This window comes from Vulpes lagopus, chromosome 8, assembly GCF_018345385.1.
Source record: "Vulpes lagopus strain Blue_001 chromosome 8, ASM1834538v1, whole genome shotgun sequence".
Taxonomy (NCBI): Eukaryota; Metazoa; Chordata; class Mammalia; order Carnivora; family Canidae; genus Vulpes; species Vulpes lagopus.
In genome coordinates this window covers 31,759,557-31,783,030 of record NC_054831.1, presented here as the reverse complement: position 1 = coordinate 31,783,030, position 23,474 = coordinate 31,759,557, and the positions used below count along the sequence as shown (strand labels likewise).

Below are 23,474 nucleotides of genomic sequence, written 5' to 3'. Positions count from 1 at the left end.
TCTTGACCCTCTTTGTCCAAATCGCACCTCTTAGATGTTAGTACAGACCATTAGTAAGGGATATCCAGCAGAGCTGAAATTTCCTGCTTTCTGCCATTTCATGAAAATGGTTAGTGTAAGTTCATTTGTTAGGGCCCTGTGTCCATAAAAATATCTTGTTGGGCCTCTCATGGTCGATCTCAGAATGTGTCAAATAGAGAGCTGATCTACATGGATAGACCAGGAGGGCAGCGTCTGTGGAACAGTTTGACAGAAATTTCAACAAGGAAGCATCCAGGATGGCAGTGTGAGTCATGGCCAGATGTAAGGGGAGAATACATTTCCAGCACACTGCTGGTAATAATTTAAGTTACACTCTGTGTCCTGCCTGCTGGTTTGCAAAGATTTTCCAATTCAGGGGAGATCTCTGCAGCTCTTCCTAATAGTAGTTTAATGTGAAGACATTATGTTATGAGCGTGTTATATTCACAATTAGGCCTCCTTGATGAGTATTTGGGTTCAGAGTCAAATCTAAGGAACCAGCTTCCAATTATACTAATTTGCTTGAAGTTGTATAATGAAGAGTTATGCTTGTGTTTCTTTTTACATTTGAGACAAATGCAGGGAAGCATATGGCAACCATTTTCCTTTTTCCCCCCATCAAAACCTGGAGTATAAATATGGGTGTGGAAATTAGAGCAGGCCTAAAAACTGCACTGGTTCCCAACCCCCTATATACATTCATGAGCTTGAATGCCAGGCTTTCTGGGAGAAAACCCGGCCTAGCAGGGAGGAACCTCCCTAAAGGCAAATAGATGGTTGAAATGCTAGTGTGGACAGGCTCATTGCCTCTGGAGCTCTTTCGGTGTGGATTTCTTTTCTTTTGTAAAAGGTAATCATTTTGGAAAAACATAAATTGGAATCTATTTCCTGCCTTGCGGTTGAAGATTCAAATGATGCAATTTTTTTCCTTCAAGATAATTATAATTCCAAGTAAAGATTCAAGCCTGTGGGAGTTACACAAGGGATGGTATGATGCAAATATTATTGATTTTATTGGAATTTTAGAATTGTTTGCTCACTTCTGGATTAGTGCTCTTCTTGCTATATCATGCCACCAAGGATGCACAGGGAACATATATATTTATTTTAGAGAGAGAGAACATGAGCAGGAGAGGCAGAGGGAGAGGGAGAAAGAGAATCCCAAGCAGACTGTGCTGAGCGTCAGAGCCTGATGTGGGGCTCAACCTCATGACCCTGAGATTGGGTCCTGAGCCAAAACCAAGAGTCAGCTGTTCAACTGACAGTACCACCTGGGGGCACCAATTAGATACATTCTAAATAGTAAACTTAATGTATATAATATTTTGACTGTCCTATACAAAAAAAAATCAGTGTTTAAGAAGCTGTTGTTATAATCAAATAATATGTGTATCAGAAACCTTCTGTCCCACCCCTGAGCTTCCCCTCATGGTGTCCTCTGAGCCCAGCAGTAAGATGAGAGGCAGAGGAAACTCAGCAATGGGGTACAAAGAGGACCAAGGTAAAGTGAACTCTGAATCCAGTAGGGAATGTGTGGGATGAAGCAACAACAAAAAAATGTATTTACAGCCTGTCAATAATAGGTTTTACCAGCATTTTTTAGGAGTTCCAAACCAGTCTCAGAAAGTACATGATCCCAAGAACATGAAGAGAAAGGTCAGTTTAAGTCAGCCCAGATTTATGGCTGAATTTGGGAATCACTAATATGATGACCACAGGCCAAAAAAAAAAGAACCGATAACCTTTCTCCTTCTAAGAGTTAGAAGTTAAGAAATTATTTGAAATTATTTTAATGTTAGTAATTCCTGATTTGTTTTTACTTAAGAACTCATATTTCAGATCTCTCAACTAACGTACCAAATATGTCTACCAGCAAAGCAGGGGCATTGCAGGTGGAAATTCATTAAGTAATATCTTATATGGGCTGTCTTGAGCAAATATGCAATTTCTGCTGGGCTCTTGGGATAGTTGGACTCTCATCACTTTGGGAATTCTGATTTAAAATGATGTCTGCGGGTAGCCCTGGTGGTGCAGCGGTATAGCACTGCCTGCAGCCCAGGGTGTGATCCTGGAGACCGTGGATCGAGTCCCACATCAGGCTCTCTGTATGATGCCTGCTTCTCCCTCTGCCTGTGTCTCTGCCTCTCTCTCTCTCTCTCTGTCTCTCTCTCTGTCTCTATGAATAAATAAATAAAATCTTAAAAAAAAATGATGTCTGCATTTTAGGGGCACCTGGGTGGCTTAGTCCGACTCTTGATCTCAGCTTACTTTTTGACCCTCAGCTCAGGGTCATGAGTTCAAGCACCTCACTGGGTTCCATGTGAGAAATTCTTTAAAAAAATAAATAAATAAAAGTGCATTTTAAAGATGTGGAAAGTAATATTCATAGGGAAAACATGAACTACTCAAAAGTAATACAGCTGCTTTGCAACAAAACTGGCAAGAGAATGCAGGTCTTCAAGCCCAGTCTTGCGCTAGCTTCTTGATGCCAGTGGTCCTCCAATGATGCTTTGCAGAACACGGGGCTGAAAGTGAGCAACGGTGTTTTTTTCCAAATCATGGTAGAATGTTCTCAATTTAAAATTTTTCTCCCATTAGACAATGAAGTTTTTGATGTTTCTAGGGACTGCTACCACTTTTCTTCTGAATGACAGCAAGATGAATGTGCAAATGTAAACATTAATTTAAAAAACTCAGAAACAGACTTTCATAGATTTCCACGGACATGTGCTGTGACTGTGCTTCAGTACTGCAGGCATACAAAGTCATTTTCTTTTTTCAGAATTGCCTGGTGTTCCTATTAGATATAAGAAAGTATGCAGAATGTCACAGCTTTCCATGTGCTGTGAAAAGCTGAGCAAATGTGAACTACAAGCCATGCTATAAAGCACATCCGGATTCCTTAAAATTACAGCCAATGGGAATGATCGAAAGTATGTTTATGACTTATACCCTGCCTATATCCAAGAAGGGTTTAGGACTTCCATCAACAGGAATTCATCCAAGTCAGTCTGAAACTGTTCTAAATAAGAGAGTAATGCACTTTGGGAATTTGGTAAGCTGAATGTTATTTCCATGTTAGTCACCATGGTGAACACAAATAAGCAAAATGGATGGAATGGTAACAAGACAGGGAGAAAATGTGCTTTCTACAGAATTTGAACTGTTCCTTGTAATGATCAGTGGTGCCTCTAAAAGCTGCAGCATCTAGTCCAATGCCGGGTAAATAACAGAGCTTTAGTAATTAGCGCAGTGGCTGAGGGAAAGTACTGACTATTTTCAGCGGCTGAATGAGAAATCATATTCAGCGATAGGATATCCTGTATGTTTATATTACTTACCTTTGGAAACAAGCTCCGATTCTTTTTTCAGGGCAAGTGTTGGAACAAACTGGCTATTTTACCACTTAAGGGTATTTCTGGGAAAATAACTCATTCTAAATTTCTCAGTCAAGTTAGACAAGAGCTAATTGCAAAAGGATTAAAACCTTGAAAACTGCTTTGTTCAGCTTATTGTTTCAGGTTTCCCTTTGGAGTGTGGATGATGTGTTTATTTGCATAATAAATACCACCATCCACTTTGTTCCAGGAACCAAAAGGCTATGTGCTTGCCCAAGGAATTTCTCGGTTGTTTATATGTAAGGAAACTCTGTTCTGTTTTATTGGTTGGGGCCCTTGTAGCTTCTTTCTTAAATAGGGAATGCAGAGAAGCTGTACTTTCCCCACACATACCTAAGCAGAGAAACCAGAAAATACCCTTCCACACTACAAATGCCTGGCTGTTTTCAACTCCAGAGAGCAAAGTGAATTTACAGTTAAGAGATGTGTTCTTAACTTAGGAACCCAGAGCTTCTCTATGTGTTGTTGGCATATCCATTTGGACCTACGTTATATACTTCTTAAAATCTTAGATTGGAGTATTTGGCATGTACTATATATGGATTAGAAAAAGTTGAAAACAAAACAGAACCACTCTATCTATTGACCAAATTTAAGAGCCAGAATGCGGAGGAATAAAATAATCACAAATTAGGCAGCCTGGAGTTTTTTTGGGTTTTGTTTCTTTTTAAATACATACCCTGCCGTATGAGGAGGGCAGTTGTGTGAAATACAGGCTTTGTGGTGACTTAGAGTGTATGCAACAGAGCAGTCTTTCCAAACAGCTGAAAGCTTTCTGGTCTCTTATGATTTCCAAAAGGTACTCCTTAAATGGGCATAACTGATGCGTAATTGGCTAGTGAACAACAGGGCTGAGTCAGAGTGACCTGCTGAAGCCAGCCACATGTGTGCATGTGTGTGTGTGTGTGTGTGTGTGTGTGTGTATGTGTGTGTGTATAGGAAAGGGGGAGCAGAGGGTAAGGGGCGGGGGTGAAGGGAGGCTGCAAGCTTAGCAGAATGTTTGAACAAGACAAAGAGCAGTTCCAGCAACCAAATAAGGAAGTCAGCCCTGAAGGATTTCAGAATAGGAGTGTGTCAGAGACTCAAGGCAGTCCGGGAGAGTAAAAATAAGCAAAGAAAAATGTCAAAGGATTTTTGTTTCACTTACACGAGATACAAAGGGAAAATAGCATGTCTCGTCTTTAAGCAGCGATAGCAACACAAAGTGTATCTTTCCCCTTCTGTTGGCTTTTTGTGGACATGTGTCTGAAGAGATCTTTAGAAACTGCTGAAATAATAAGCATTTTCTTGTTAAACATGAAAAAAGTGCAAGTCGTGCATTAGAAGCACTGTAGTATTCCTTTTATGTATAATTGATGAAACTTTTAGCCAAAGATGATGAAAGTTTCTAAGAAGCCACAAAAATACCTTCAATCCCATTTTCAGACATGCCCTGAACACTGAATTACAATTGTATCCATTGAGAAGCTTACCTCTTAACAAGTTAATTGAAAATCCATCAGACATATTGTCTAATTAAATATGTTGATAGTTACTAAAGATGTTAGAGGAGGCAATCATGCAGAGAAACTGTAACTGCCGATTTTAATCTTCTCATTCTCATCTCCCAAAGCCTCCACAGTGGCAAATAATGTTTGTTGCCAATAATATGAATTGACATTGATTTTATTTTGACACTTTTTTGTAGTGTGGGTGGAGAAGAACTGATATTTGGAAGACGAATTTCAGGACATTCCCAAACATAGTTAGAAACACCTTTTTTGTGCCACGAAACCAATAGAGAAATTGTTTCTGTTAACCAAAAAATCAATTTATTTATGTTTACAGCCAGGAATAAGATAGAGGGCATTGCTCTTATATCAGAATTTGTTTAGATCTTCATTAACTTTAAAACTTTGGTAACTTTAAGGGAGACAAATGAGTGAACCTACCCTTCTGCTCCCACACCAAATACACAGTTCGCCAGCCCTCAGTTGAATCAGAAAGTACCAGAACATTGCTTAATAAGAAATGGAAGAATTTGCATATAGAACTGACTGGAGGGCAGAAACAGGGAACACCACCACACACAGATTGACCACTGGATAAAGGTGATCTTAGAATGCAGTATGACCTGGTCCAAAAATAGCTACTCCTTTTAAATTTAGATATAAACCCTACTTAATAAGCCACCATTAATTATCACCCTCTTCAGGAAGATGTCATCATCAAAAGAAAATGTTTATCAATGCTAACAAGGAATTAAAAAAAAAAAAACAAAACAATGTAGCAGTAAATGTCAAGAATTATATCAACAGCATTTTACTCCCCAAATTATACTTTTCAGTAGTTGCCCTCAGGAAATAATTCAAAAGAGGACAAATGTATAAGCCTAAAAATGTTCACAGCAGCATTAAAAAATGATTTATTTATATATCTTAGAGAGCATGGTAAAGAGGATCAGAGGGAGAGGGAGAGAGAGAATCTCAAGCAGACTCCCTTCTGAGCATGGAGCCCATGTGGGCCTGGATCTCAGAACCCTGAGACTGACCTGAGCTGAAACCAAGAGTCAGATGCTCAACTGAGCCACCCAGGCACTCCATTCAAGCAATTTTTATAATTTCAAAAAAGAGAAAGGAACTTAAGAGCAAAAGAACACAGAATGTCAGTCCTCTTGTCTTAATTAATAAAAAACTATGCAACGTCTTAAACTAGTAATGATAAGGCTATGAAGGCAAAAATAATAATATAGTAATGCTGAAAATTTAGCTTTTACATTCCTGGTATAGCTATGCTTTGAAGACTGGAAGAGAATGTGGAGAAAATAATAGTGCTAGTATATTATGATTATGGACACATTTTTTGTTGCCTTTATTAGTTGTATTTTTTCATAATAAATATTTTTTTAAAAGCATGATTAAAAAAAAAAAAAAGAGGCAGTTTCCAGGATAAGAAAGACCTGAGGCTTCAGAGTTTATCTATACAGCAAATATAAAGCACAGAGTTCAGTTTGCATAATGATATTGTACCAAAGTTGGTGGTTTAGAGAACTACTTTATTTACTAACTTGATATCAATAATTTGCAAAATAGCCAAGCCAGCTGTAGTTCTCTGTGAGAAAAGCAGATACAGTATAACTGCAGAGGCCCCAGGACCATTTCTCAGTGATCTCTCCAGAACAGCTCTGATTAACATGAAGTAATCAGAAGTTGGCAGAGTTAGTTAGTCCAGGATTCAAAAGTCTCACCAGCAGATCTCCATTTGAAAGAGGAAGAGACCCTGGATCCACCTCACACAGGGGTCTCCTTCTCAAAGCGCCAGATGGCATCTGCTAACAGGCCTTGGCCTTGAGAACTCAGATTTTTTTTTAAGATTTTATTTATTTATTCATGAGAGACACACAGAGAGAGGCAGAGACATAGGCAGAGGGAGAAGCAGGCTCCCATGGGGAGCCTGATGCGGGACTAGATCCCAGGACCCCAGGAACATGACCTGAGCCGAAGGCGGACACTCAACCACTGAGCCACCCAGGCGTCCTGAGAGCCTCAGAATTCTAATCTCTGCCCTCAGAACAGTTTGTTTCATCTTTCAGTGCTTTACTTTTGATCCCTCTGCTACTGAAAATAATTATAAAGACTTCTGAGTGTTTAGGAAGTACTTAGCATAAAGCAGCTCATTTGAATTATTTACAGGAAAAAGTTAATTGAGACTTAGAACAATGCACAAATTATTTATATACCCAGGCGTCACAGGCAGAGAAGCAAAGAAATCTTTCTTTATAGAATTTCCTGTGATGGCTTATAATCACTGTATAATAATTACAGATGTTAGCTGTAATCTCATCCAACTCCCTATAGCACAGATTTGAAAATTGAGAAACAGGACTGGAAGTGAATAGTGCAAGCAAGCTCTCAGTGAGTTAATGGTGGAGCCAACTCGTTTGTGGAATATAGTATTTAAGTCCCTAATGGCTGTTTTCCTGTCAAGTCTCTCTTCATTACCCTTCCCTTCTTGTTCTTTTCTTGTGGTGAATTTAAGTGGCACTTCCACCAGTCTTGTTTTGATAGACTAAGAGTTTAAAAGAGTTTTAATCTATATTCTTGACTTAGTCGAGGTGGTACCTTAACAGTTTGCTTCATCTAGTTACTTATTTGGAATATAAACTCCTTGATGGCATCTGTTCCATGATGCTCAGTAATGACAATAGAAATTGCTAAACTGTTGGCGACAATACCATGTGCACTGTGCCACAGAATTTACAACATCTCCATGAACCCTCACAGCAACTCCATGAGGTGTGTAGTGCTATTTCCATTTTATAGAGGAGGAAACTGAGGCATAGAGAAATTGAATAAGTTATCCAAAAAATCCCCCTAACAAGGGACAAAGTTGGGATTCAGACCCAAATCATGAACTCTTAAATATGAAATCATATGACTTCAATGAAAGCTTTTGAGGATATACTTGAAGTGTCACAAGTAGGTGATAGTTCTCTTCAAAATATCCAAAGGTAGGGGACACCTGAGTGGCTCAGTTGGTTAAGCGGCTGCCTTCAGCTGGAGTCATGATCCCAGGGTCCTAGGATCCAGTTGTGAGTTGGGCTTCCTGCTCCCGGGGTAGTCTGCTTCTCCCTTCCCCGCTCATGCTCTCTCTCTCTCTAGCTCAAATAAATAAATAAAATCTTTAAAAAATATATCCAAAGATATGAGAAAGAACTTCCACTTTAATTCAGAAAATAAAACTTTGGGCTTCCAAAAGCCACGTATCCAAGTGGCAATTTGTCAGTTTGAAAATGATGATTACAGAGCTCCAAAAATTATCTGCATGAATAAAACTTTGGAAGTAGACATAAAATTTGAAATATAAATCAATGAAGGAATCTAATGATACTGTGCTTGTGTATTAAGTGAGGATCTCACTTTAAATTGTTAAGAACTGAATGTCTCTGCATTTTCTTGGGTTATGGATCCTGCTGCATCAATAGGAAAAAAGATCTGGCAGGTCAAATGCTCTCCTGTGTACCACATCCAAACTCCAAGAATAGCAGACCTAAAGCTGCTATTAACCTAATAGGTTATCCCAGAATAACCTATTCTGTAACTTACAGGATGGGAGTAGGCATTCAGGTGGGGTGAGCGCTAGCCCTCTGCTGTGGCTTTCTCAAGTGACTGGAATATTTGGTTGAATCTGTTATAAAGGGAATAATTTGAAGGAATTGCTTTGACTCATACTATACTTTATAGTGCTATACTATATGTATAAAGCATATACCATACTATGCTTTATACTCATGCTATACTATACTTCTCCCCAAATTAGTGTAAAATGGACCAGAAAGCTTCATCTTAAGTTGAATTTGCATGCTTGAAGCCATGTATCTATGAACCATATAGTGCTAAAGGTAAAGCTGGAGATGGTAAAGCAGACCCTCAGCCAGACATCATCTGGTGAATTGAATTAATTACCTATTTGTTCTTGACCCCTTTCTATCTTAGCTTAAAACCATGAGATACTAAGTTTTTTTTTGTCATTTATCCTTTTGTATATGTGTATGTGTGTGAGTTTAAGATATGTACATATATGTATATTTCACATATATAAACATAAATATAGATACACATGACATAAAATATACAGAAAGTTTAAAGGAGAAGATAAATGTAAATATAAAGAGAGATTTTAGTATTTTTTCTCACTTCTCAGTGGATTATCTTTTTTTTTTTTAAAGATTTTATTTATTTATTCATGAGAGACACATAGGCAGAGACACAGGCAGAGGGAGAAGCAGGCTCCATGCAGGGAGCAGGAATCACACCCTGGGCTGAAGGTGGTGTTAAACTGCTGGGCCACCCAGGCTGCCCTTTTCAGTGGATTATCATTGAAAATCACTGCTCTGTGTGATACCCCAATACTCATTTGAAGAATTGCCACAAAAGTCCTACACCCCCAGATCAGGGTGGGCTGACCTTTGGCCTGATCTTAGAACCATCTAGCTGAAGAGAACTTTAGTGACCATGTGGTTCAGCCTCTTCAGTAAACAGATGAAGAGAGCATGGGACTAAGGGACTTCTGCCTAAATGCTTCATTTCTGAGGACTTAGGACCTGATGAGATGATTTGTTCTATTAAAAATCAGATATACTTGAAATTTGTTAAAACGATAGATTTTAAGTGGTCTTATACACCCCCCCAACACACAAATAATAACTGTGTGAGGTGATAGATATGTTAATTTGTGTTTGGAAATCATTATACAAGGTATACTTACATCAAAACATATTGTAATACAAGAGAGGCTAATATCCAAAATATATAAAGAACATCTACAACTCAGCACTAAAAAAACAAGAAAGAGGTGGAAGACTTGAATGATATTTTTCCATGGATGACATACAGAGGACCCACGGACACAAGAAAAGATGCTCAGCATCACTAAACATTAGAGAAATGCTAATCAAAATCACAGTGACATATCACCTACATCTGTCAGTATGGCCAAAATCAAAAAGGGAAAAAGTAAAAAGTGTTGAGGATGTGGAGAAAAAGGAACCATCATGCATTATTGGTAGAAATGTAAATTGGTGCAGCCACTGTGGAAAACAGTATGGAGGTTCCTCAGAAAGTAAAAATAGAGGGACGCCGGGGTGGCTCAGTAGTTGAGCATCTGCCTTTGGCTAAGGGTGTGATCCCGGCCTGGGGATTGAATCCTGCATCGGGCTCCCTGTGAGGAACCTGCTTCTCCCTCTGTCTATGTCTCTGCCTCTCTGTGTCTCTCATGAATAAATAAACTTAAAATCTTTAAAAAAAATTTTTTTAAGTAAAAATAGAAATATCATGTGATCCACTAATTCCACTACTGGCTATTCACCCAGAGAAAAACAAAAACACTAATTCAAAAAGATATATGCACCCTTCTATATGTTTACTAAAATATTATTTATAGTAGCCAAGATATAGAAGCAACTCAAGTATCTCACACACACACACACACACACACACACACACACACACGATGGAATATCATGCTGCCATAAAAAAGGATGAGATTGTGCCATTTGTGACAACATGGATGGACCTAGAGGGTATTATGCCAAGTGAACTAAGACTGAGAAAGACAAATACCATACGAGATTTTAACCACACATCAAATCTAAAAAAAAAAAAAAAAAAGAATAAATAAAGAGTGGAGTTAGACCTATAAATACAGAGAACAAACTGATGGTTGCCAGAGGGGAGAGAGGTTGGGGTGATGGGCAAAATGGGTGAAGAATAGTGGGAAATACAGGCTCCCAGTTATGGAATGAATGTCATAGGAATGAAAGGTACAGCATAGGGAATACAGTCAGTGATATTTTAACAGCATTGTATGATGACACATGGTAGTTACACTTGTAGTGAGCACAGCATAATGTATAAGAACTTGAGTCACTATGTTGTATACCTGAAACTAATGGAGCATTGAGTGTCAGCTATGGAACTCAAATTTAAACATTGTTTTAATCACTGTGCTGTATACCTTAAGTACATATGCTTATTTATCAATCATAGGTAAATGAAGCTGGGGAAAAAATAAGTTTTCAAAAACTAAGTCTGAGTAAGTATGTGGTAACAATGAACTGAGTGTAGCCATTGTTTTACCAAATAACAGAGATTTTTTTGGTAGCAAAAGAACTCTTTTGTAACCATGAACAAGTTGAAATTGAAAAAGAACTCCTTAGGAACTTAAAAAGTGAAAGGTAGAGCATTTTGCAGAGGAGGCTAAATGACACCAGTTCAAGAGAAGCACTGGGCAAAATGGCTGTATAAATGGGAATGTGGGTGACCCGGGAAGTATCAGGAGCTGCACGCTAACTTGGAATAATACCCTGCCATGTTGTAGCCTTCAAGCAGATGCTAACTCATTCTTCAGACCCAAGTCCAACTTCTAAGTGCTTGAGGGATTTTTGTTAAGCCTTCTAAGGGAATCCAAATGAATTAACTATTGTGCTTCACCTACGCTCCAGTAATTCATGTTCAGTGGGCAGTCTTATTTTCCCAGATGTGCAGTTTGTTCACAGGGGAGTTATGAGTAATTAACTCGTAAAAGAAACGTCCAAATGAATGAACAACTGCAAAGCACCTGTTGTTAACAGCTGATTTTGTCTCCTCGCTTAGATTAAAAGGAGCTTGAGAATGTGGGGCTGTGTTTTGTTCTTTTAAAACGCTGTGACACCTACTGATGTGGGTTCACACAGAATACACCGTGAATAGAGACTAAGTGGTAGAGTTTGTCTTTATATCTCATGAAAAGAGAGTGTCAAGGGTTCAGACAAATGTCAGCCCCCTAAGGTTAGAGCTACATTATGTCCTGCATGGGCCCTAGGCATGTTTGCCTTTCTGTGACCCTTTCTCCATTAAACAAAGTTAGAATTATATTTTATAACTGCATTGGTATAGAAATGAATATAATCCAGGCTAGATTCACTATTGTACAGTCATATCATCATATTTACATTCATTTTTTCCTTTGAGTATGAAAGTATTTAAAATAATTTTTTTCTGGGTTGCCAAAAGTATTGTGGGCACTAGCCACTGTACCTACAATGCCCAGTGGATAAATTGGCCCCTCCTAGGATTATGGGCACGAGCATTGCATAAATCACCAGTGGCCTCATCTTTTTTTTTTTTTTTAACTTTTTTTCCTTGTGATAAAGAACATTGCCAACCCCTTTTATTTATTTTTTATTTTTTATTTTATTTATTCATGAGAGAGGGGGGGGGGCACAGACACAGGCAGAGGGAGAAGCAGGCTCCATGCAAGGAGCCTGACATGGGACTGGATCCCGGGTCTCCAGGACTACGCCCTGGGCCAAAGGCAGCGCTAAGCCACTGAGCCACCCAGGCTGCCCTGCCAGCCCTTTTTAAATTCTCCTTTTTCTGAGCTTTTCTCTGAGCAACCGATGGTTCAAGGAGCAGCATTCCCCTGCTCCTTAAGTGACAGGACATAGCCTCGAAAAGCCAATGGGTGCCCTCACCCCCCACTTGCCAGCAGGTTCTAGGGCTGATCATGTAGGGTCTTTGGCCATATTGTGATGATTCTGAGACAGGTAACTGAACCCAAAATTAATTCCTCTGTGATGCTGAAAGACAGTGCCTTTGTTCTCCAAAATGGAGTCAACTTGAGAGGCTAATTTTTGTCAGACCAGTTTATCCATGGCTGGCACACAAGGTTTCATTAAGTGTCATACACTGGGCAAACAAACAAGGGAACAATGACACCAAAGTTCTGTCAGGCTTCTCTTCGTGCCACCCACAAGTGAAGACAGAATAACGTTACCACCTATAAGCTAATGAACTGAATGCAGCCGTGGTGCGAAAGCATGTACATACCTGTTGCTAATAAATTAATCTCTGATGAAACTTTTTAAAAATTGAGATAATGATTTGCAGAGGGTTTGGTTTTCAGGAAGCAAGACTGAATTTAGTCTTTATGATTACTGTCTTTCTTGAATTAAAAACTTTATTTTCTGGGATACCTGGGTGGCTCAGCGGTTGAGTGTCTGCCTTTGGCTCAGGGCGTGATCCTGGAGTCCTGGGATTGGGTCCCATATCGGACTCCCTGCATGGAGCCTGCTTCTCCCTCCGCCCATGTCTCTGCCTCTCTCTCTCTGTGTTTCTCATGAATAAATAAATAAAATCTTTAAAAAAAAAAAGAATAAAAACTTTACTTTCTGAATCTGTGTCAACTTTGCACAGAAATTACACTTTTTAAAACTGTTGCTAAGCTCCATTTCCCTCAGTGCAGTTTTCTCTTTTTGAACTTTATTCATGAGCCATGTTTCCTTAAAATTCATTACATATAATGAAAGATATGGCCATTTGAAAACATTTAGGGGCCACTGGTTTCTCTGAATATAGCAGATTGAACCAAAGTTTAATTCGAAAAGTCACTTGATATCCTTCCAGTCAAGTGGCCAAGTTGTCTCAAAATCAGTTAACTTTGTCTTAGGTTACTAAAAACAGACAAATATGATATTGATGATATAAGAATAATGATCTCAATTCTTTGGGACAATAAAACTCTTATGTGTAATGAACTCATGCATAAAAATCTTGATTTTTATCTCTTGAAGTCTAGTACTTCATTGTATCAATGGCGACACAGTATAACTTATTTAATGGGCTCATCTCAGGCAGTATCAATATTAAGTCAGTTGTTTTAACTGTCAATCATATAAACTGTGTATCAGATAAATTATTTTAATTACTATTACCAAATATTTCCTCTTAAGAGTTTTAAGATCTACATTCAGGCAATTTTCCATTGTGCAATGCATCTAGTTATTTTAAAAGAAAATTTAATTAGAATATTGTCTCATTCCCTTTCCATACAAGAGTCTCAGTTTGCACAGTTTATTGTGTCAAAGATATATACTATAAAATAATCCCCACAATTCTCTTAGTCGGTGGATATCTCCACTGGCAGACTTTTCATTGCTGCACCCAAGCAAATCCCCGTGTATTTCCCTAATGAGAAAAATTAAGTACTTTAGAGAACATAATCCTATTAATTTGAGCCAGAGGATTAGTTTATTAATTCAAGGGAATAGATGCTCAAATTTAGGATGTAAAAGATTTGGTAGAGGGAAGATTTCAGAGTTAGGGAAAATAGGCCCAATTCCCTCCTCCTTGTGAACTTGGTCTCCTGTCTATATCCTGTTGGAGTCCACTGTTTCCTCTGCATTTAAATCATCATTCAGAGAAAGACATTGCCAACCTATGGCAGCTCCATTACCAGGCTAGTTTCACTTCCTGTATTTCTGGGTGCAGCCATGGGACGATGGCTGATCTCTGTTTTTTAGAAGAGTACAGAGCTGTCTATATGAAGTACAACACAAGATTCCTTATTTTGGTGTCACCAGAGGCAATAGTATTAAGAGAATCAACCGAAGAAGTTGTGTCACCTCACCCATAACCTTGTGAATTGCCATTGGGATTAATTTAAAATGTGAAAATGTGTAATCCTAAACTGATGATGTCATATTTATTATCAGTCAATATGTTTGTAAGACGTAGCTTGAGGTTTTTCTTATGCAGGATGAAGTTAAACTAACCAGTCAACTGATAAAAGTATTTCCCCATTTACTTAGGAGAGTCACATAGAAAGCAAATTCCTCCTTTTATCTATCCCTTTTCAGTAATCCACGTGGAATCTGTGGATGATTCCATCAGAGCCAGCATAACTCATTTGATTTGGAAAAGGATGCTCAATAATGAGTCAGATTCTTCTGTGGATGAAGCAGGACATGTTTAGAAACTGCCTTAACTATTTCAGGTCAAATGGACACTGTGTAGAATAAAACTTTGCAATAATAAATAACTGATTTATTGGTGGATATCTTAGCATCCTAAGATTGTTAATGGACTTACCATAAATATATATTTTTCATTCCAAATTTATATTCTCTGGAGTTTGGGTTCTGGAGCTAACAATTTATTTCATTGTTCCTCCACTTACCTGCTGTGTCCTTGGATAAGTTACCTAACTTCTCTGGGCCCATCTTTCTCCCCCATAAGGAGGTGCATGGCAGTAACAACCATACTTCCCCATGGGTTGTCTAGGAAGATAAAATGTGAGAATAAATGTGAAGTAATTGGCATAGTGTCAGCACAAAGTAAAGTTCAGATTATTTTTCACTCTCTTCCTAAGTACTGTATTGTGTAAAATACATTCCTGAGATACCATAAGGTTATAAATGTACACATTAAAACAGTAAGAAAACCAGCCTCCACCTTCCCCATATCAAGCACCACATCCTACAGGCAGTCTCTCACTTCATCTTCTCAGCAGTGATCCAGAGTCAGTACCTTAACCTCCATTTTACAGATGAGAAAACAAGCTTTATGAGTTTAAGGTCATGGTGACAGCCTTTGATTGACCCCAGTCCGGGATGCCCTTCTACTAGCTGATCTCTTCAAGGCCCTTGCTAGCTCTGATTCTGTGATTCCTCTGGAGTTTGCATGGAGGCTCAAGGCTTACTTTGCTCTCACAATCATGATCTGTACTTTTGTTTGTAATTTCATGATCTTTTCTTACATTCCACAACTGCAGACCCTCTGGTTGTCATGTTCCCTCTCACGTGCTATTTTACGTCCATTGGATTCTAGTCATATTTAACACAAGTACAGCGAGTCCTGTTTCTGTCTCCCTTATCCTCTCTCCCTGCTCTTAATAAAAAGTTATGTACAAACCAAGGAGCCAGAAAGTTATCTTGGCCAGTGGAATACATTAATTTGTTTTTATGTTGAAACTATGAATTGTCCTTGGAGGCTTGCCCTGTACCTCCTCCTCTAATAGTCTGCATTCATGATCAAATAATGCAGTGTTTAGCCTCTTGAGAAGACACACATTTTCATTTTTAAATATTTCTTACTTTTGTTAAAATAATTTGGCAGTTGTTGATATGGAAATAAATACTACATAGAAAATGCTGCAATTAATTAGAAAGGGTCTATATTCAAAGTGGTCCAATATTTTTTAAGGTGCTCATTTTAAAATTAATAGAATAAAAGTTGATCTCAAGCATTCTACTCTCAGAAATGTTTTCCCAATAATATCAATTGGAACCAGTATCAGATAAAATGTGTAATTGCTCTATTTTCCTGGTCTCGTTCTTGTTGGCTGAATGGGGTTGAGAACCCTTGCAAAAGTAGTATCTATAAGAGAAAAAATAGTCCATTCCACCAAATTGTATGTATACCTTTTAAAAATATAGCAAGAGCTACACCAACACATTTTTAAAAATCCTATCAAAGTACCATAAATGAATGGAAATTCATTATTATGAATGAATTGATATCAGAACTTATGCTGCATTGATATCAGAGCATATTGTTCACACCATTGATCACTCTGGGACAATATATAACAAAAGCTGCCTTATATAAAATGTGCCAACCCCAAAGCCAAGAGTTAAGAAAATCTCAAGTTTTGGTGATTTTCATTAAAATATTAATTGAAGCAGAAATGCCTGAAGATATACCAACATTCTTTTATTGCTACACATAAATAAAAGGAACACAAATACAGATTTTGACCTTAATTTATGTGTTAGACAAGCATGGCTGAACTATGTAGAGTTGTGATGGTAGTTTTTTGAATAGACATTTGGTGAGAGGATATTGCTTTGCTAATACTCTCCATTTATAAACTATTGTTCCCTATGCTGAGTATATGTGAGATAAGTGCCGTGTGGAACATGTTAGCAGTTATATCTCTGTATCTCTATGATTTAGCCTCACTGCCAATATCTTGTTTGTTCAGTGAACACTATTTGTTTTCAATTGTCTTTTGTTCTTTATAGTTTTAACCACCGATGCTTCACCTTTTTTACTTGTGAGAGAGACTATGAAAAGAATATGTAAAGGAATGGTTTGAAGGATTACCTTCACCCATCCACGTTTCTCCCCAAACAGCCAAACCCTTGAGGAAACTATTTCATATCCAATTAAATTTGCACATTTGAAGCCATAGGTCCAGGAGCCCAAGCATGCTAAAAGGAAGCTAGAGTCAAAAGTCCTGAAACAGAACACTTTAAGTCCTAAATGGCAAACACTCTAAGGGAGACCAGATGGAATCCCAAGAGTGTAGCCCCTGGTCAAGGAAAAGTCGATTGCATATTTGTTCTCTACTCCTTTCATCTTCCTTTAAAACCATAGACCTCTAAGTTTCAGCTAAGGAAAACAAAGAAAAAATATAGAAAGAGAAGGTTGTTGATCAGAATACTCAGTAAAGCACGAGAGGATGAAGTGTTCTTTAACAGGCTTGGCAGAAATTCCTATCAGTGCTTCTACTGATAATTTCACAATTTTGGAACTTGCCAAAGTGATAGCTAAGATGTATCTACGCCTCCCATACTTCATATATAAAAAACTTTAAAAGCTGAAAGCATTAAAATATTCAGTGTTTTGTACCAGTTCCTTAAATCCTCCTGGATCTGAGCTCTGAGAAATGAAAACTGGTCCACACGAATGTTGCTTTCTGGTCTCCTATAGAAGGAATAAGTCAGAGATGGCAGATCTAAGGGGTCATCCTTCCTTTGGTGCCTCTTGAGAGTGAAGGAATTGGATGATTTCTTGTGGATAATCAACCCATCTCTTCCACCCTACGCACCCTCCCATGGTGGGTAAACACGTACAGTGGTAGTAACTCATGCTTATCTAATTTATTCCTTCTGTGTTCATGTTGAGAATGGACTCCGAAATAATAAAATTACAAAATCTAAGAACTGAACCTTAAAAATTATCAAATCAGTCCCATTGTTGTGGGAATAAGGAAATTCCCGAGTTCCGCAGTTAATAGCACAGATTCCTAAATCCTAACTCTCATTTTAGAATTCTTTCGTCATCGTTGTCACACTGTAGCCTGCAAGAAAACCCAATGATGCGCCAAGTGATGTCATTGCTGCCACTCTAATGGCCATTTGACATGGGGATGAGCAAACTAAAAAGTCAAAAGGAGGCAGTCAAACAGTGAAATACTGAGGGTTTTTTTTATCTGCTTGTCCTCTCAAAAATTGAAAATATGGTATAGTGCCTTATGTTATACCTAGAAAGATGACTACCGTATATTGTAGGTTAAAAAAAAAAGGTTACAGAATCATATGTAAATGCTGATCTAATCTCTGTTTTATTATGTGTTTAAATACACACACAAAAGTCTGGAAGCAAAGGCTGTAGGCTGTTAACAATGTTTATCTCTGGTAGAGTTACAGGGAAACACTCATTTTTGGTTTATTTGAATCTTTTACAGACATCATTTTAAATTTACAAATAAAGATATTTCAGAGAGAGAAGTAGAGTATCTGGCTCATGGCTGTGAACCTAGAAACCCTGTTGTTCAATATTAATGAAGGCAGAGATGAAATTACTAGATAATTTAAACATGTGGTCCACTGATTATCTAGTTGGTATCACTGGCATTTAACTGGGAAGGGCCTTGGCATGACAGATGTTCAGTAAGTGTCAGGTATTAACATTCATTCATTCCTTTGACAGTTTATTGTGTGTGAAAAAATTTGGTCTCAGTGGTCAAGGAGCGTACACTCTGGTAGAAGTAACAGGAAGAAATACCTGTGATCGTGTGCTAACCTAACTACTGGAGGGTTATGCACGGAACCAGCTGAGCTGGTGCAAGGAAACATTGCTGCTCTGGCTTTAGGATCAGACCCACAGTAAATCACAGATTTTACAGAGGAAATTAAGTCAGGAATCAATACGTCCATACCCTACTTTAAAACACTCTACAGACACCCCCATGTAGTAGGTTCAAACAAGTGACTCAGGCCTCTTGTAGTTTATGACAGAAGAAAAAGACAGGATGGGAACCGCGTTCCTAACATACTGCTAAATGAGAATGAGCTACACTTCTTACCCCGAGGGTTCCTAAATTTAGCTACTCATTGATACTCAGAACAGAGTAAGCTAATTAATGTAAATCTAGAAATTATCCTCTTACTTTAACAAAGGAGTGTACCACACTTTCTCATTTAACTGCTGTTCGATCTGCAGGTGCCTGCAAACCCGCAGCACCGAGTTAAAAGTGAGTAGCCGGCAGGTACTGGACCCTTCCCCACCCAAGCCTTAGCCCTGCGGTTTCAGGCGGGGGGGGGGGGGGGGGGGTTACCATCCCAGGCCCCAAGAATGTTGCCCTGGAGTCAGTCACTGGACATTTCTTTTTAGTCTCTAAAGGAAAAAACACAACCAGACACTGGAGGGAAGTCATCCTGACTTGCAACCAACGTCTCCAGTGGCCCAGACAGAACAGTTACATTCTTTCCCATTATCAGTTCTTCCTAAAAGTTTCGAGGAAGCCGGTTCGAGTGTGCCGCTCCAGGAAAGGGCGCCCGAAGATGCAAAGGGCGGAGCGCGGCTGGAGGGAGGGGCGGGAGCCTGCGCTGACCTGGGGCCGCTGCGGCTCGAGCCCCGCCTCCTCCGGGGACTCTTATTTTGAAGGAGGCGGACAGAAGGTTCAGACTCACTGAGTCACGGAGCGGAGCAGCGGGTATATAGCCGGCACCTGCCTGTGGCCGCGGCGCTGAGCCCGCAGGACTGGGGGTCAGGGAGCAGCGGGGGCGCGGCCCCGAGACCCGAGGTAGGCGCCAGGCGCAGAGGGCTCGGCCCCTGGCTGGTGGGAAGGTATGAATTAGAGGGAGCAGAGGGTGTGGGGTGGGGGGCGAGCTGGGGGTGGGGAGCAGGGAGGCAGAACTGGGGGCGGGAGGGCTGCAGAGGAGGATGGGGGTGGGAGCAGGGAGGCCGAACAGCTTCCAAATGCAGTTGGGGGGGGCGAGGGCGGGATCCTTTCGCAGAGGCCCCCCCACCCCCCTTGTCTGATCAGAGCAGGAGCCGCTGAGAACAGAGTTGGGAGTTTGCTTCCTCTGATCGGGGTTGGGACTGGAGGTGTTTGCTGCCAGGGTGGCCTTTGCCTCTGATAAACTTTCCTGACCTGTGCCTCCCTCGCTCGTGGCCGCCGTCCCACGGGTAGCGAACCTGTTGAGGAAGGGCAGAGAAGAGGAGGCTGGCGTGGACGGAGGGGCTGAGGGGTGACCTCATTCCCCGGCAGCCGGCGGGGGGTGGGGGGTGCACGGGGTCCGAGGTCTGCGCTGGCCTCTCCGCAAGCGCATCCTCCCTTCCTTGGGAGAGTTCAGCCCCCCTCCCCCCTCCCCCGCCCCCAGCCCCGGGCGCCGTGCAGACGTGCTTGTCACTTGGGGGCTTCGCCGCGGGGGTGCCCGGGGTGCCGTCGGCTGGGCGTGCTGGTGCGGGGGTCCGCGGCTCTGCCTCGGCCGGCGGTACGGCGGTGATGGCCTGCACGCGGCCCAAAGGGCCCGAACTCTGCAGGCGGGTTCAGAAGCCGGCAGCGCGGGCCCACGCCGCGTGCAGGGGGGCTGCCCCCCCCCCCCCCCGTGCGCCTCGCTGACCACGGGGGGGGGGGGGGTCCGTCCGGCTCGGGAAGGGCTTCAGAGGCCGGGTGCGAGCGCCCCGGCTGGGGACGGGCGGCGCCGGGCATCCCTCCGCCGGCCGAGCGGGTCGTGCCCGCAGTGGGCCTGCACCCGCAGAGCTGGAGCTGCGCTGTGATCCGCAGTCCCACGGCACCGGCACCGGGCGAAAGGCAGAAGCGGAGGGGCCGAGCGTCCCGGGCGAAAGGAGACGAGACCCTGCGGAGGACCAGCCTCTGGAAAGCCACCGCCCCCCCCCCCCCCCCCCCAGGCACAGCAGGGGTCTAACCAGCTTTGGAGACTGCCCAGTTGTGCCTTGGAGGACGCTTTCCTGGTGGTGTTTTGAAGGCTCCTGCCAGAACTGTGGCAACAACTAACTGTCCGGGGATGGCGGGGATGCTTTGCTTCTGGAGCTCACAATTTAAAGGCGTGAGCTTTTCTACTCTACTTTTACGTCCTCCAGAAAAGAGGTTATTATTTTCAAGACCTGGCCGACTTTGATTGAGTGATAAAGGGGTTTGTTTATATCGACTGATAAAGGAGACAGTATGAACTCTATGCGCCCTTATGCCCTAGAGTGATTGCCTTACTGTACCTTTAACAATAAATGTATGATGAGTTGGCACAAATTATACAATCAACAGACATTTGAACAAACTCCTAAGCTTTATTTTTTATTCTATTGTATATGAAATAAAATTTATTTGATATTTTTATTTTTTGTCATTAGAATAAGGAGTGAGGTGGGTTGCCCAGTGTCCATACCACATCCATTAATAAGAAACTAGGGGCATCCCCGGGTGGTTCAGCGGTTTAGCGCCTGCCTTTGGCCCGGGGCGCGATCCTGGAGTCCCGGGATTGAGTCCCGCGTCCGGCTCCTGGCATGGAGCCTGCTTCTCCCTCCTCCTGTGTCTCTGCGCGCGCGCTCTCTCTCTCTCTCTCTCTCTCATAAATAAATAAATAAATAAATAAATAAATAAATAAATAAATAAATAAATAAATAAATAAATAACTTTCAACTTAAAAAGAAACTAGGCAAGTACAACAAATAACAAAACATACCAACATTCTAACCATCTATTCAGCTGTGAGAAAAATTGGTGATCTGAGTGAAGAGCATGGGTATATGGTTGATAGTAACATACCTTTATTTGGGTGGACAGTTGGAATCCATGTATCATAATTTTAACTGCAGGAATGGTAAAGTAGATCTCCTCCTTTATATGGTTTAGTGACTTAATGTCCAGTCTGTCCCAGGTGAGGACATTGACTAAGTAAAGAATAGATAAATGACCTAGTTAGACTAGCCCTGGTATGCTTCAGGATGTCCTTTTAGGCTCTAGTTTTTAGCTGACTTTAAAACTTTATAAGATAACTGACTGAAAATTGAGTGCCACTTACCACATTGCATTGGGGTTGACCTTAAATATTTTAAAGTATTGTCATCTCTGTAGAGGAGCTGTAGGGTGTTTACTACTTTGAGAATAGTTGCTTTTTATCCCTCCAAATATAATTTCCCTAGACTATAGTAATTCTTACACTGTACTATATTTGAACCAACTATGTATTACTGAAATAAAAAGTATTTCCTGGAAATTATCAAGGAGTCCATACTGCTTAAGGTGCTAAAGACATTATTTTAAGAGGAAGTTATTAATTCGTTCAAACAATTGTTTGATTGTTACTCCCACTTTCCGCATTTTTTTCACGGTCGTTGGGAACTGTAAAAATGTATTAGATGCGGTCTTCCCTTCTGTGTATATTTCACAAATAATTTTGCACCCAAAAGTATTGTACTTTTTCAGCATTTATTTCTGAAGATCCAGGTAAACATTGGGTAACCGGAGTTCACTATGCTTCCAGAATTGCCTACTATGCAGTATATTGCAAAAATAATTTTCTTTTTTTTTTAAAGATTTTATTTATTTATTCATAGAGACAGAGAGAGAGAGGGGGGCAGAGACACAGGCAGAGGGAGAAGCAGGCATCATACAGAGAGCCTGACGTGGGACTCGATCCAGGGTCTCCAGGATCATGCCCTGGGCTGCAGGCGGTGCCAAACCGCTGCACCAACCGGGCTGCCCTGTTGCAAAATAATTTTCTTCAAGGAGATGGGGGGCAGGGGACGGGGTAGGCGCTAAATATACGCTTTAAAAATTAAAGATATGTTAAAAGAGCACTAACCTCTTTGAAAGTGTTCCCAACACATTAAACATTTGGGTCATCTTAATAATATTCTTTTGAGACACTGAACAAAAAATGGAGCTCTACCAGATTTTAAAGGAAGGTGTAGGCAAGATAGGAATTTTGTCTGGGATCATACAGAGATAAAATTGGCTAGTTCTGTGTCCCAGGTTTTTGGCTCTAGAAAATCCCTGTGAGGCTGCACTAATTCAAAAGATTTTATTTTATATTTTAGTGGGAAAGTTTTGTCTTACATTTTGTCAAGGGAAAATAATTGTTTGGAGGTGGTAGATGTGAAAGATTTCATCCAAGGAGATTTGATGACTAGGGAGCAGAGCTCATTCTCTCAGGAAAGGCCTGGAGATAAGATGGAAGTAAGGAGGGCCCGAGGGGTCAGGGAAGGAGGAAAAGCATTCTGAAATGAATGGCATGTACAGCTCTCTGTCCAACCCTATTGACTACTGAAAGCATGGACTTCTTCCCAAGCAGTAAGGCTGTCTTATTGGTTATGTGCGTTAGGGTTAACTGTGATATGTAATGTGAGCCTTCCCGTTAGGCGAGCCTCTCTTACGTGTATATTTTGGACAAGGACTATAAGGAAACAAACCGAAAATGTGGGATGGTTAGTTAACGTCTGTCCACAGTCTCCCACTGAATGTGCATTGGCCCAACTGCCAAAGCTTCACCACTATGGTAAGCTAAAATGGTGATTTTCGCAGTTTGGCATGGACTTTTGGAAGGTGTAAAGGCTTATTGGATGGAAAAGATTTCCTCCTCAGGGAGAAGTTGCCATTCGCAGACAAGGTGTGTCAGCCAGAAGAAATGAGCAAATAACCATTTTCTGGTTTCTATTGGCAAAACGTTGCGTTTTTTTCCCCCTATGGAAGTGTTAAAAATAGATTCATAGGAAGACACACAAA

General features: G+C 40.7%; 1 protein-coding gene across 6 annotated transcripts in view; it reads left to right on the top strand.

Annotated features, from left to right (window-relative positions):
* PALLD (palladin, cytoskeletal associated protein) overlaps window positions 1-23,474 on the top strand; it is a 400,423-nt gene that overhangs the window by 294,321 nt on the left and 82,628 nt on the right. The window contains exon 1 of one of the 6 annotated variants that reach the window (XM_041766124.1): window positions 19,374-19,529. The exons of 4 other annotated variants lie outside the window; for them this stretch is intronic. The gene's annotated coding sequence lies outside the window, so the exon portion shown is untranslated. Of the gene's footprint in view, window positions 1-19,373; window positions 19,574-23,474 lie in introns of those variants that run through there. One more of the 6 variants, XM_041766125.1, reaches the window with a different exon arrangement.